The 12092-nt window shown below is 37.7% G+C and overlaps 1 protein-coding gene across 8 annotated transcripts in view; it reads left to right on the top strand.

Moving 5' to 3' along the window:
* ZC3H12B (zinc finger CCCH-type containing 12B) overlaps positions 1-12092 on the top strand; it is a 32845-nt gene that overhangs the window by 1236 nt on the left and 19517 nt on the right. Inside the window, exon 2 of one of the 8 annotated variants that reach the window (XM_048074967.2) lies at positions 2575-2660. The exons of 6 other annotated variants lie outside the window; for them this stretch is intronic. The gene's annotated coding sequence lies outside the window, so the exon portion shown is untranslated. The remainder of the gene's footprint in view (positions 1-2574; positions 2661-12092) is intronic. One more of the 8 variants, XM_048074963.2, reaches the window with a different exon arrangement.

The raw sequence follows: 12092 nt of genomic DNA, 5'->3' as shown, positions 1-12092 counted from the left end.
AGAAGGAAAATGAAAGTATTGCTTGTTTATGAACTTCTGCTGAGCATATCAGTAGTTCGGTGTGTCTGGGAGTGTGCAGCAGTCCGGATCCGTCTGATTTCATATGTTCAGTGCGTTTGTTCATTTAAATGGTTGTCTGTGAAGTAGTCGCTTTTGTACAGGAAGCACCCTTTGTTAAAGAAATGTGTATTTTACTTGCCAGATTCTGTAAATGGACTATGGTATGTAGAACTGAAAGGTACATTTTACAAGTGTAGCTAACATTGCTTACAAAATGATCTTCGTGTCTAGCTGGAAAAGTGGGTTAGTGGGGATGTCAAGGTCATTTTCACATTTAGAACAATTCAACTGCGGTTGGAACATGTTATTTTTTTCTTCACTGTCACATTACCCATATATCGGTCCTGTAGCTGCTGATATTTTCTGGACCTGTCTTCTAAAATGTTCTAATGGTTACTGAGTTTTAACAGAAGTCCTCTTTAAAGCTTCTGTAAAGCTATTACATTTCATGTGAATAATCCCTTAAAGATGTATTTAAAAAATCTAACAGCACCCAAAGTCACTAATCAAAAAGAATGGAAACAAAAGATGTTAAGAGGGTGAATGGATATCAGTGACACTTTATGTGCGGATGAACTAGTAGGAAAGTCAATTCTTACCGTCAACTGCGGTGAGTAAGTTCTAGCTTTCAGTTCTTTGATCTTTTGGGATGCCTTTTCCAATGCAAATTATTCCATTGTAGTCATCTACTGTTTCTGGCTTTCCTAACCGCTTTACAGTATGCAACTGAGATGTCATTTTGTTAAACATTTATAGTTCTATTATAGATCCGCAAATAATAGAAATAAAACAAATTGCTTTTGTCACTTGCTCTCTGTTACTATTTACATCAAGGGCAGAAGCACTGGAGCTCTTCTTACTCACCTATTTTGATTATGGAATCTGTTAGACATAAAGGGCTTTGAGGAACCATGTGTACATGGCTGGACAGGTGTGCGTATGTGTGGATATACACATATTTTTTGTAGGGTTAACTTAAAAGACTGTTTTTTCAAGGCATTATAAATGAGAAGCATGTTTGAGTAATAATACTGGATTTTTTTAAAAAATCTTTCCATCTGTTACTGTTTTTTTCTTATTTTTGCCTACTTTTTTCTTTTTTTTTTTTCTTTTTATAAGCTATCTTTGATGTCATGTATTTTATGGTAACATAGAAAATTAATCTGGAAGTAAGAATACCATGGCCAGCTTTGGAAATCTAGGCTTACTGATTCCATTACATGCAGTATTGTTTGATATGTTTCAGATTTAGGAAACACGTGTGGAAGTGCAGAGCTAATCAGTATAGGATCCCCTAAGATGTAACTTTATTGCTCTGAGGTGAGCAATTTGTTCATGAAATTGGCCATAATAAGAGAAACTCTTCATTAGCTGTCCGTCTCAACTCAAATATATATATTGTTTCTATATTTAAATAGTACTTTAGCTAAGTATCTTTCAGTTTTAAAGGAAGCTGTTGTATTTCATATTCTTACTTGAGTTATTTTTGACTTTGCTTGCTAGCAAACCGGGGTGAATCACCACGTCAAAATAAAATCTAGACTTTACATCGTTTGTTGTGGGCTTCCTCTGGAATTTCATTAGGCTATAACAGTACACTATACTTAAGCCTTTTACAAATCCTAGCTTATGCCAAGGTACTTGTTGGTTACCTAGCTGAAATATAAGAGCTCATTTTCCACATTCAGTTCATCTGGAGAGAGTCCCCTCATCAAGATTAATATCAGTTCTGATTAGTCGAGTCTACTTGTTCATTTTTCTAGGGAGCAATGCTATAATACAGTCAGAATATTAAACCTTAGGCTAAAGCCAAAGAATCAAACTAAAATTATTTTTAGTAAGGGCATCCACAAGAAATTTGATATATTTGCTCCTTTAATGAGCCCACAGACACCTCAGCCAAATCATACAAAGTCAAAAGTAGGTCAGAATTTTAAACTAAAAACCATGAGATCACCCCTCTCTCTTCCCTCTTTTCTTTCTTTTTTCTTAAGTTCAAATAGTAATTTTAGACTCTTTGCCAAGTCTTTTTTTTTTTTTTTTTTTTCTGATTTGTAGGTTGTCCTGACTGGGGGGGAATCTTCCTCTCTCTCAGGCCTAGTCCACATGTAGATCATCTCTCTTTAAAGAGTAAGATACAGTTGCCAGAGCATAGGGATCTGCTGTTTTCATTTTTGAAAGCAAAACAGTAGGCTTTTCCTGTAGTCTTCTTGAAAATGATTTTCAGGCTTCTTTGCCTTGGAAATGAACAGCGTTGTCATATTAGGAATGAATAAGTCTTAGAATAAAAGAATAATTTAGGTTGGAATGGACTTCTGGAGGTAATCTAGTCCAACACTCTGCTTAAAGCAGACCTAATTAGTGACTGACCCTGTTTTTGCAAAAGCAGCATAGCAAGTCTGAAAATCTCTAGCCACAAGACACTTTTAAACCCTTCTTACTGCTTTCCATAAAGGTACTGTTTGATGCTAACTCAATGAGGTGTCTCTGTCTGATTCTGATGTTTTTTTTTAGTAGCTTCTGAAGAGGCTGGTTGTGTATCAGGAAGCATATATGCTAGCTGCTGAGTTCGTCCTGCTTCCTGTGGGATGGCATAGCAGGTAGGGGTCCACTTAGTATATTGAGGCCTTTAGAAACCGAATACACTTTGTTTTGCAGGTTTCTCAAAGATTACTTTGTTACTAAATGAGATTTTTGGTTAAAGGAGGATTTGGTTTAGTCTACCAAAGTAGAGTTCTAAATATTCAATTACAAAATTACAGTCAGTATAAGTTAAAATGATAGAATGCATCACATGTTTGATGTGTCTTTGACTTCGCTGCACTTACAATTTTATGTTTTCTTTTCCTTCCTAGAGCATTAATGAGTCATATGGATCTGCAGGGTAGCAGCCTCCTATCTGAATGTGGATTAGGAAAATGAGCATAGTATTGCTTTGGTTTTAGATTTCAGTCCATGATTTCAGTTCATAAGGAACTGCTAACAACTACTCTTTCAAGGGGTTATAATTCTGCTCTCATATTTTACGTGAGGATGTCAACTGAAGCGTAAATGTTGCCTTGGTAGGGACAACAGACTTTTTCAGTAGCAAATATGCTAGCCATAATTACTTAAGATTATTGGAAAGAGAAGATTGGTGGAAAGAGGTACCACGTATCGTTCTGACACCCTTTTTTTGAATGCATGCTTACTGTCTAGGGTGTGGTATTTTTTTTTCTGTCTTTTTTTCTTTGTCTTAAGAAGTCAAGTGCAATACCTGGTGCAAAAGAAATGCTCCCTTTCCTTCCCTCCAGAAGTCAGGCCTGTACTTGATATTTGTCTTGTGCTCAGCACTACCTAGGTCAAAAAGTTGGTTGACTCCGTGCACAAATCATGTATCTTAAGAAACAGATTAAAAAAAGCCACTTCCTGTATTTATAATTCCAACTATGTCCATCCTACCCCTTTGAATTCATATTTAGGAGTGTCACAAAATGAATGAAGTCTGAGGTATGATGCTTAAATTCTACGCTGACTTTGTGTCTCTTAGTTCACACTTGATTTGTGGTGTATTCCTTCTTCTTAAGCAATTTCAAATCCTCTTTTTATGCGATGTGCTACACGCAGCTTGCTTTTATGTATACTCTAATACTGGGATCAGTGATTATTTGAAGTACTTACTGAAATAAATTTGAAATATCTCAGACATTGAGATGAGACAGTTTATAGTGATATTACAGTTTTTCAGTTTAACAAAACTAGACAATATGCTAAGAATGATGTGAAGAGGGATAAACTTCTAACACAGGTTTTCTTTTCTACTGCGTTGTTTCTGTCCTGTGTTTTGAATTAAATCCTGTAATCTTCACCGAAGCAAAATAACATCTTTGGGGCCTTGGGATTCATTGCATATCTGTGCTGCAAAGAATACCTTGTTTTATTTAGTGTTCCAAATCTGCCATGACCTGTTAAAGAGGTTTTAGTCTGGATTTTCAGAAGTGGCCATTGGTTCTCAAAATTCTAGCTAATCAAAATGGTTTTACTCATTTCCCTGTTGTCTGTTAACTGGGTAATGTTTTCCTTTTACTGGCATTGCCTCTAGGTTAATTTCTGAATCTTTTATGAAAGCTTAGCTATGGAAAAGAGCCACAGATGTTCATTCATATACTTTAAAATTTTCAGAAAAACTTGCTAGGCAGATACGTAATCAAAGGCAGAAAAATGAATTTCTGAGCATCTTCTATGAGATCGTATTTCTGATGCAGAGGAGGAGCATTGTGCTGTTCTGTTTAGTGTCTTGCTTGCTATGGAGTGGTTGAGCAGAATTGTAACTCGTTACCATTTCCTCAAAGCTGGACAAGGAAATTTTCATCAAGGTCAGCTAAAAAAGATCTGAATCTTTGAACCCGCTGAAACTCAGTAATAGGTGTGGAAAATTCTTTGTTTTTAGGCTTGGTCACTAGAATAGTGGCATTTCATCTAATTTTGGACAAAATAAAAAGACCAATAAGGACTCAGGGTTGTGCTCATTATCTTTCACAGATTCGGAAGTAAATAGTGGCTCTCGGATGTTCATCTGAGTGTCTGGCCAGTGCTGAATGAAATTGTCACTCCAATGCCTTGCTCAAAACACCAGTCTCTTGCATTCAGCCATGGTGAAATGGATGGTCCTGTCTGCACACCTGAACCTCTAAAGACAGTCTCAATAAAAATGTGTAAAACACAGTTTTTTAAAAAGAATAAAAAAGCAGAATCCTGCTAGATACATTCAGAGTGCTTATTCATGTGATCTTGTTGACGTTACCTAGAGCTACACTTCAAACTGTACTATAAATTAACAAAGACTCCATTTTTGCAAAAGCATCGCATTTTGTAGTCACTTTAATTTCAAAATGGCCAACATAATTTTGTAGTTTTTGTACAAAATCTATTTTGTCCTGTTTTTCTACAGTCTTGCAACACTTGGCACAGTGGATGAAAATTAACTATGTTAAACCTACCATGTTTGTTTCAGGCTGAAAATAATTCACTACTAATATTCAAAAAATGAATGGGTGAAAATGATTAATTCCTGCTGAATTACAGCATATACATTACGGTATGCATGCATGTGTAAACTGTCATATATCCTTATCATCTCTGTTTAAAATAAGGATGAGTATGGAAATCTAGTAAGGTCAAGGTGTATAAACACACAAACAAAACACTACAGATCATCCCACCTTTTTCATTTTAGCAGGGACAAAATAATTCCACATAATATAGAATCACAGAATATCCCGAGTTGGAAGGGACTCACAAGATTAGAGTCCCAACTCCTGGCTCCACACAGGACCACCCAAAAATCAGACCCTATGTCTGTGAGCATTGTCCAAACTCGGTGTTGTGACCATGTCCCTTGGGAGACCGTTCCAGTGCCTGACTACCTCTGGGTGCAGAACCTTTCCCTAGCCCCCAGCCTGACCCTCCCCTGTCCCAGCTCCATGCTGTTCCCTCGGGTCCTGTCGCTGTCCCCAGAGAGCAGAGCTCAGAGCCTGCCCCTGGCTCCCCCCATGAGAGAGCTTCAGGCCACCAGGAGGCCTCCCCTCAGCCTGCTCTGCTCTGGGCTGAACAAACCCAGGGACCTCAGCCGCCCCTCATACATCTTCCCTCTAGACGCTTCCTTCACCGTCTTTGTAGCGCTCTTTTGGATGCTCTCTGATAGTTTTATGCCCTTATGTTGTGGCACCCAAAAGTGCACACAGTACACACAGTGCAACTCTTTACATTTTTTAAATACATTCTGAAATACCAAAACTTTAATTTTAGAATATTCTAAGATCTTGTTCAGTTGTGAATCTTTCTCAGCAGATGAGTAAAAGTATATACCCAGAATGAGAAAAAGCTCTTATTTTTATTTGTGGCTTAAAGCTGACAGTGAAGTCTGTATCAGTAGATACAATAATCTACTACCTCCAAAAATATTAAAAGCAACAAAAAGTAATGAGTAATATTTTTACACTGCTGAAATAAGATTACAAGGAGGTTGTTTCTTCACTGTTGCGAAAACACCAATGTTGAGTTTTGTCACTATTTCATGAGCATTGTAGAAATGCATTTTTCAAAATACAGAGCTAATTCCAAGTTCAGATGTCCTCTGACAATCACTACTGTATAAGTATTGTTCTGTCATACTCTTGAAGACTGTTGTTTAATGCATTTCATAGAATCCTAGAATGGCTCGGGTTGGAAGGGCCATTAAACATCATCTAGCTCCAACCGCCCTGCCATGGGCAGGGCTGCCACCCACTAGATGAGGCTGCCCAGGACCTCATCTAACCTGTCCTTGGACACCTCCAGGAATGGGGCATTCACAGCCTCTCTGGGCAACCTGTGCCAGTGTTTTGGTTCCAGTGTTTATATTTGTTTTGTTTGTTTTGTGTTTCAGACCCAGATTGTAGTGTCTTCAGAACGGCAATTAGTCAAGTGTTAAAGAAAATGACCAAAGTGTGCTCTGGCAGCGTTTCTTTCTACTAACCGCTAGTCCGTGCTGTAGCATGCTGCAGCATTGAAGAGCGTGTTGGATTTAGTGTCTCTGAACACTGAATCGTAATTAAACACTTCTCTTTCTTTTTACCTCTACTCGTATTGTTTCCATGGTTTTAGTCTCTTACTTTACCGGAGTTGGTATGTGTGTAACCAGGAAGTTTTTGTGTTAGCAGGCTTATGCGACATCTATACTGTAATCACAAGGTGTAGTTGCAGTAAATGGATAGTATGCCTGCCCTTACCTGTCGTTTAGTTGTGAAGACTGTAGGAGGGTTTTCAGTCATTCACTGTAGAATAAATAACCTGCGATCGTGCTAGGTTTATACTGTCTTTTGAAGTCCATGTTGTTATGTTCAGTTTGGATTTATGTCTTTGTGTAGTTCAGTCACTTTCTGATAATCTGGAAATAATCACAGTAATTGAAGACTTGGCCGTTGTTTAGAATGGCTGACTTCCAGAAGGATGCCTTTTCCCTGTAGGCCTGTGTTACAGTGACGAATCTGCACAGAGTAGCACGCTAACAATAGCAGAATGAGATGAAGAATGAAGTGAGAAACTAAGACATTAGAATTCATCATGAAGCAATGGAGGGAATAGCTTCATTTTTAATGATTTATATTTTTTTCTTGTGAAGATGTTTATTTGACAGTTTAAGAAATATAAAAGGAGAAATTTGCAATATTTATTCCTCGCTGTGCATATAGAACTTCCCTAGATGTTACTATTTTACATGGTTACTATTTGGTTACTTCTTTTTTTCTTCACAAAGTACTATAAAAAATAATTTATTAACGGCATATATTTCAAAATATACAAGAAAAAAACACACATTGCTCTCCCTTCTTAAAATAAACATTACAGAATCATTGTAATCTGTACTTTTTTTCCCATGTGAGAGAATTTGAGAAAATACTCAGGTTGTGTTTTTGTAACCCTGCTTTTTAGTATCTGCAATGACAGAAAGTAGGCAAACCTGCTTTAAAGTTGATTAAATGAGTTAATGAAATAGATTTTTTTTTTCATTTAAAAGTTGTTCCTCATAGTAGATGTGTGCATCATGTAATTGTCCCTTTGTTTTTGAAGGTTGTGGTTCAGAGCACAGAGGTGATAGAAAGATACAGTTTCCTAAGGGATGGAAAAAAAAAATCAGTTCATTATTTCACCCCGTATTCTCTGTTTCTTTTGGTTCTGCTGAAATCAGCAGGCTTTGAGTAGAGCTACTTCTAGCACAAGATCTTTCATAGTCATTGTCATTTGAATAGTAATTGTTAAGTAATTCTCAAATGTTTTTCATAAACATTTCAGTACTTCATTACCTAGCAGACGTTTTCCTTATGTTTTATTACCATCAAAATTAAATGGATACTTACATTTTGGTGCTTTGTGAACAAAATATGGAGATGCTTTTGCCTGACCGGTCCTCTGAATCACATTACCACTTCTACTAGTTGGTCGTGACTGTGCTGAAAGAAGTGTTTAGGTAAGAAAACTTGGTTGCTTAGCAATGACCATCAAGAGACTCAGATTTTTAAAGCTGCAGTATATACTTTTCTAATATATAGTTAAAATCTGTTCTGATGAGAAATTTGTAGTATCTTTTGTTTCTCTCCTTAAATGTTTGTTCTTATTTTGCTGTCTTGGAGAGAATGTAACTTGTACTAAATAACCACTCAAATTTCAGTTTGTTTAATGTTCTTGTTTATGATCCATATGAGCTTTTATTCTATCTTTGAGAAAATTTTGAGGCACACAGGCTTTTCTCAATTTAGTAATTATCAGCAAAATCAAGTGCTGTTGAAATTATTTGGGTAATATTTGTTCTGTCTTAACTTGTAAGTAGAATATTTATTTTTAATTTTACCTCGTGTGATAACTCCTTAATACATCTGTGCTAACTTTGCAGTTTACTCTAACAGTGGTAAGTTTACAGTATAAGCCATAACAAAACAAAAAAGTAGAAAATTAACTGCAAGGTGAGCTTCACAGGCAGAAGACTGTTTTTTTCCAGTAACTTTTTTTCTATGCGGGTAAGGACAAAGTGAGCATAAAGGCAGTAAGATAGCAGAGAACTCTCAGCAAAGCACCTATTGCTACCAGAAACAGAGCACAGCTTAAATATGCTTGGCCAAAGACTTTGCCTGAAAGCTGCCATTTTATTCTACTTGATGCATGAATTGTTTACGCTAGATTAATTGTAATTGACAATTCGCTCTTTTACTGTTCACAGTCTGATACTGTCCTGATAGAGATGTATCGTGTTTGCAGGCTTTATGTACAGCACTGAGATGATACCACTTTATCTCTTCACTTTCTTCCTCCTCCTCCCATCCTTCTTAGTTTTGTAGAGGGTCCCACAGAGTCTCACCACAGTTTGCTTTCAGTTTTTATTCTGTACCCTGTTACTGGGGAGTTAATTCAAATGGTTTGAACTGTTTCTTTGATTTATAGATTTCTCTTCTATAGATCTCTCCTTTTTCTCAAACTTGTGGCTTGAGGAGAATTTGATAATCTTCATAAATGTTCAGCCGCTAACTTAAATTGAAATTGGCTGAAATAATGCTTTCATTTCTCCTAGATATGTGGGCTTGAAATCTAGGAGTCCTCTTAGACTTCTTAGTCTATCTTAGACCCACGCAGCCAGACCACTTCTAAGATTTCCCAGTGTTACGGTCAGGGAGATGGCTGAGATTGAGTCCTCCATTTCTGTTAATCCACCGAATTGTTTATCCAGGCTCTGAATTCATATTGACATTTTGCCCTAAGCTGCTTGTTTTAATGTGCGTGTGTGTATCTGCAAACAAGTGTGTTAGAAACATGCTTTCTTTTCACTTGCCCCTTTAGAACCTTCCTTTAGACTCCTTTGGTGTCCGTGCAAAGTCACAGAATCACAGAATATCCCAAGTTGGAAGGGACCCACAAGGATCATCGATTCCAACTCCTGGCACCACACAGGTCTGCCCAAAAATTGAGACCATGTGACTAAGCACACAGTCCAAACACTTCTTAAACTCCGACAGGCTTGGTGTCGTGACTATGTCCTTGGGGAGCCTGTTCCAGCACGCGACAACCCTCTCACTGGAGAACCTCTTCCTGATATCCAGTCTGAACCTCCGCTGTTGCAGCTTGACACCATTCCCTCGGGTCCTATCACTGGTGACTAAAGAGAACAGATCGGCACCTGCCCCTCCACTCCCCCTCGTGAGGAAGTTGTGGACGGCGATGAGGTCTCCCCTCAGCCTACTCTTTTTCAGGCTGAACAGGCCCAGTGACCTCAGCCACTCCTCGTACGTCTTCCCCTCTAGGCCCTTCACCATCTTTGTAGCCCTTCTCTGGACACTCTCCAACAGTTTCATTTCCTTTTTGTACTGTGGTGCCCAGAAGTGCACACAGTACTACTTCTAAAGCTGCCTGGAAAAACAGCGACCCACAACAATACCAAAATGGTCCTTGTAGTTTTTCTTCTGTTCAAATTATCGCTTGTTTAATTCATTCGTAATTTGTCATCATAATTCTAGATTATATTTTATCTGAGCAGGGACTACATGGTTAGAATAGAATAGGAACTGATTGAGGTCCCCAGATACATCTGTACTATCCCCGATAGAAAAAATGAATCAGAAATAAAATAATATTGTCAGTATTCCACTATAAGATTACGTGTTTGAATTACTGAAAAGTGCAGTGTAGGAAAAAAAAGAAATTATATATATTATTACAGCATTCAGTTTTTAGTCTAAATGCCAGTAAGTTGGTTGCATACATACATTGCTGCTGACTGGAAGCTCTCTCAGAGATGTAAAAACAACTACATTCAGTGCCACATGTATCAAAAATTGCTGAACTTGGTCATTTAAAGCAAGAAGCAGGAAGATTAATAGCCAGGAGTTGTTTTTTTTATGGATGTGGAAAATGTGAACTAGCAAATGATCTTTTATATGTATTTAAATACATATATTTTAAAAATACTTTATTTTAGACTGTATACAGATTATGTATATTACATACAGACATACAGTAGACATACATTTTAAACCTCAGATATTGTCCTTACTCAATTTCTTTTATTCTAGAAAAATTAACTGGTGGCTTGGATGATGCAAACAATTATCATGTGAGACCCGATGCCATTATTAAAAAAGAAGCTGAATGTATATTGGCTTAGCCATTGCTTTTACAAAAAATGGAAGTTGGAAGGTTTAAGAGCACCACAACAGATGTGTGCTTTGTACCGTTACTATTAACAAAGACAGGTTCATAATTCAGTAACAAAGGTATATTAAAATGTTACATTCTTTGAATTGTTTATTTATTTTATATATTTTTTGGTACTGTATTAAGTCATTTTTAAAAAGAATTTTAAGGCACAATTATTATTTTTGGATGCAACATTTAATTTTAGTGAAATGTATAATATTCAAATAATATTTGACTTAATATTTAAACATTCCAATGTAAATGGTATTGTGTATATTAGGAGTTGGGTTTAGTAGTAGATCTACCTTTTGCTATTTGAACTTTTCTAATCTTTTGTTTATTTTGCTAGAGTATCATGTGATTATCATCTCAGTCACAATTCATTCAGCTCTATGGAAAACATTCTAAAAAATACTTCATAATACTTAGAAATCTTAAGTAGCAAAAAATGTAGGTATCTATATAGACGTAATAATAAATTATTCTTGCTTTTTTTTTTTTTTAATAAACTTACCATTTGTGATAAAAAGCTTGTCTACACAACCACAAGGAGCATAAGGTCACAGTGGCAGGCAGGGGAATCCCAGTAACACATGCAGAGAAATGGAGCCCCAGCCCTGCTGTCTCCTGGCTGTCACAGGAGAGCTGTCGGCCCCATGCTCCAGAGGTTCTCTGGAGCATCTCACAGACTGGGGGCTTACTGTCTTTGGGGTATTGGACACACTACAGGGTGCAAGGAAAGAACATTTTGTGATTGCACAAGACTTGGGCAGTCTATGGGAGAAACCAAAGGTGTTTCATGGGTGGCGTGGAGAAGGGGGGAAACGGAGATTTCAAGACAATTTGCGAAGGAGTAACCATGGGAGAATAGAAAGGGGTTAAAAGGGACAGGTTGCCTGTAAAGGGTTTGTTGATCAGTATGCTTGTCTGTCTGTGTCCTGGAACTGGTCGGCACGCTCTGTCCTGTCTTCTCGTTAAACTACATTTCTAACTGGTGTGGGGAGGGGTGAGAGGGCAGGGCGTCTCTGTAGGGACCTGTGTGTCCATTGTGTCCATGGTGCAATCAAGTGGAGTATATGCCTGTTGATGGATGATCGCTAGCAAATATCAGGCCACCCTAGTTAACAAGTAGGTTAAGTGGCTTGAGAGCAAGTTGTATGCATGTATCTTTGGGGTGAGACAACAGGAAGAATTGGCAGCCAAAAGGACCAAGAGGTCCAGGCCAGCTGTTGGAGAGAATGTAAGGCCTGGGTGCTGACCTTTCGGTGCGTGTGACTATGTTTACAAGACCCGGCTGCTGGAACATCCATAGTGCTAGGGGTAGGGAGAAG

The sequence above is a fragment of the Anser cygnoides genome, chromosome 13 (genome assembly GCF_040182565.1).
Source record: "Anser cygnoides isolate HZ-2024a breed goose chromosome 13, Taihu_goose_T2T_genome, whole genome shotgun sequence".
Taxonomy (NCBI): domain Eukaryota; kingdom Metazoa; phylum Chordata; class Aves; order Anseriformes; family Anatidae; genus Anser; species Anser cygnoides.
Note: the sequence above shows the minus strand (reverse complement) of the source record. Positions and strands in the feature narration are given on the sequence as shown.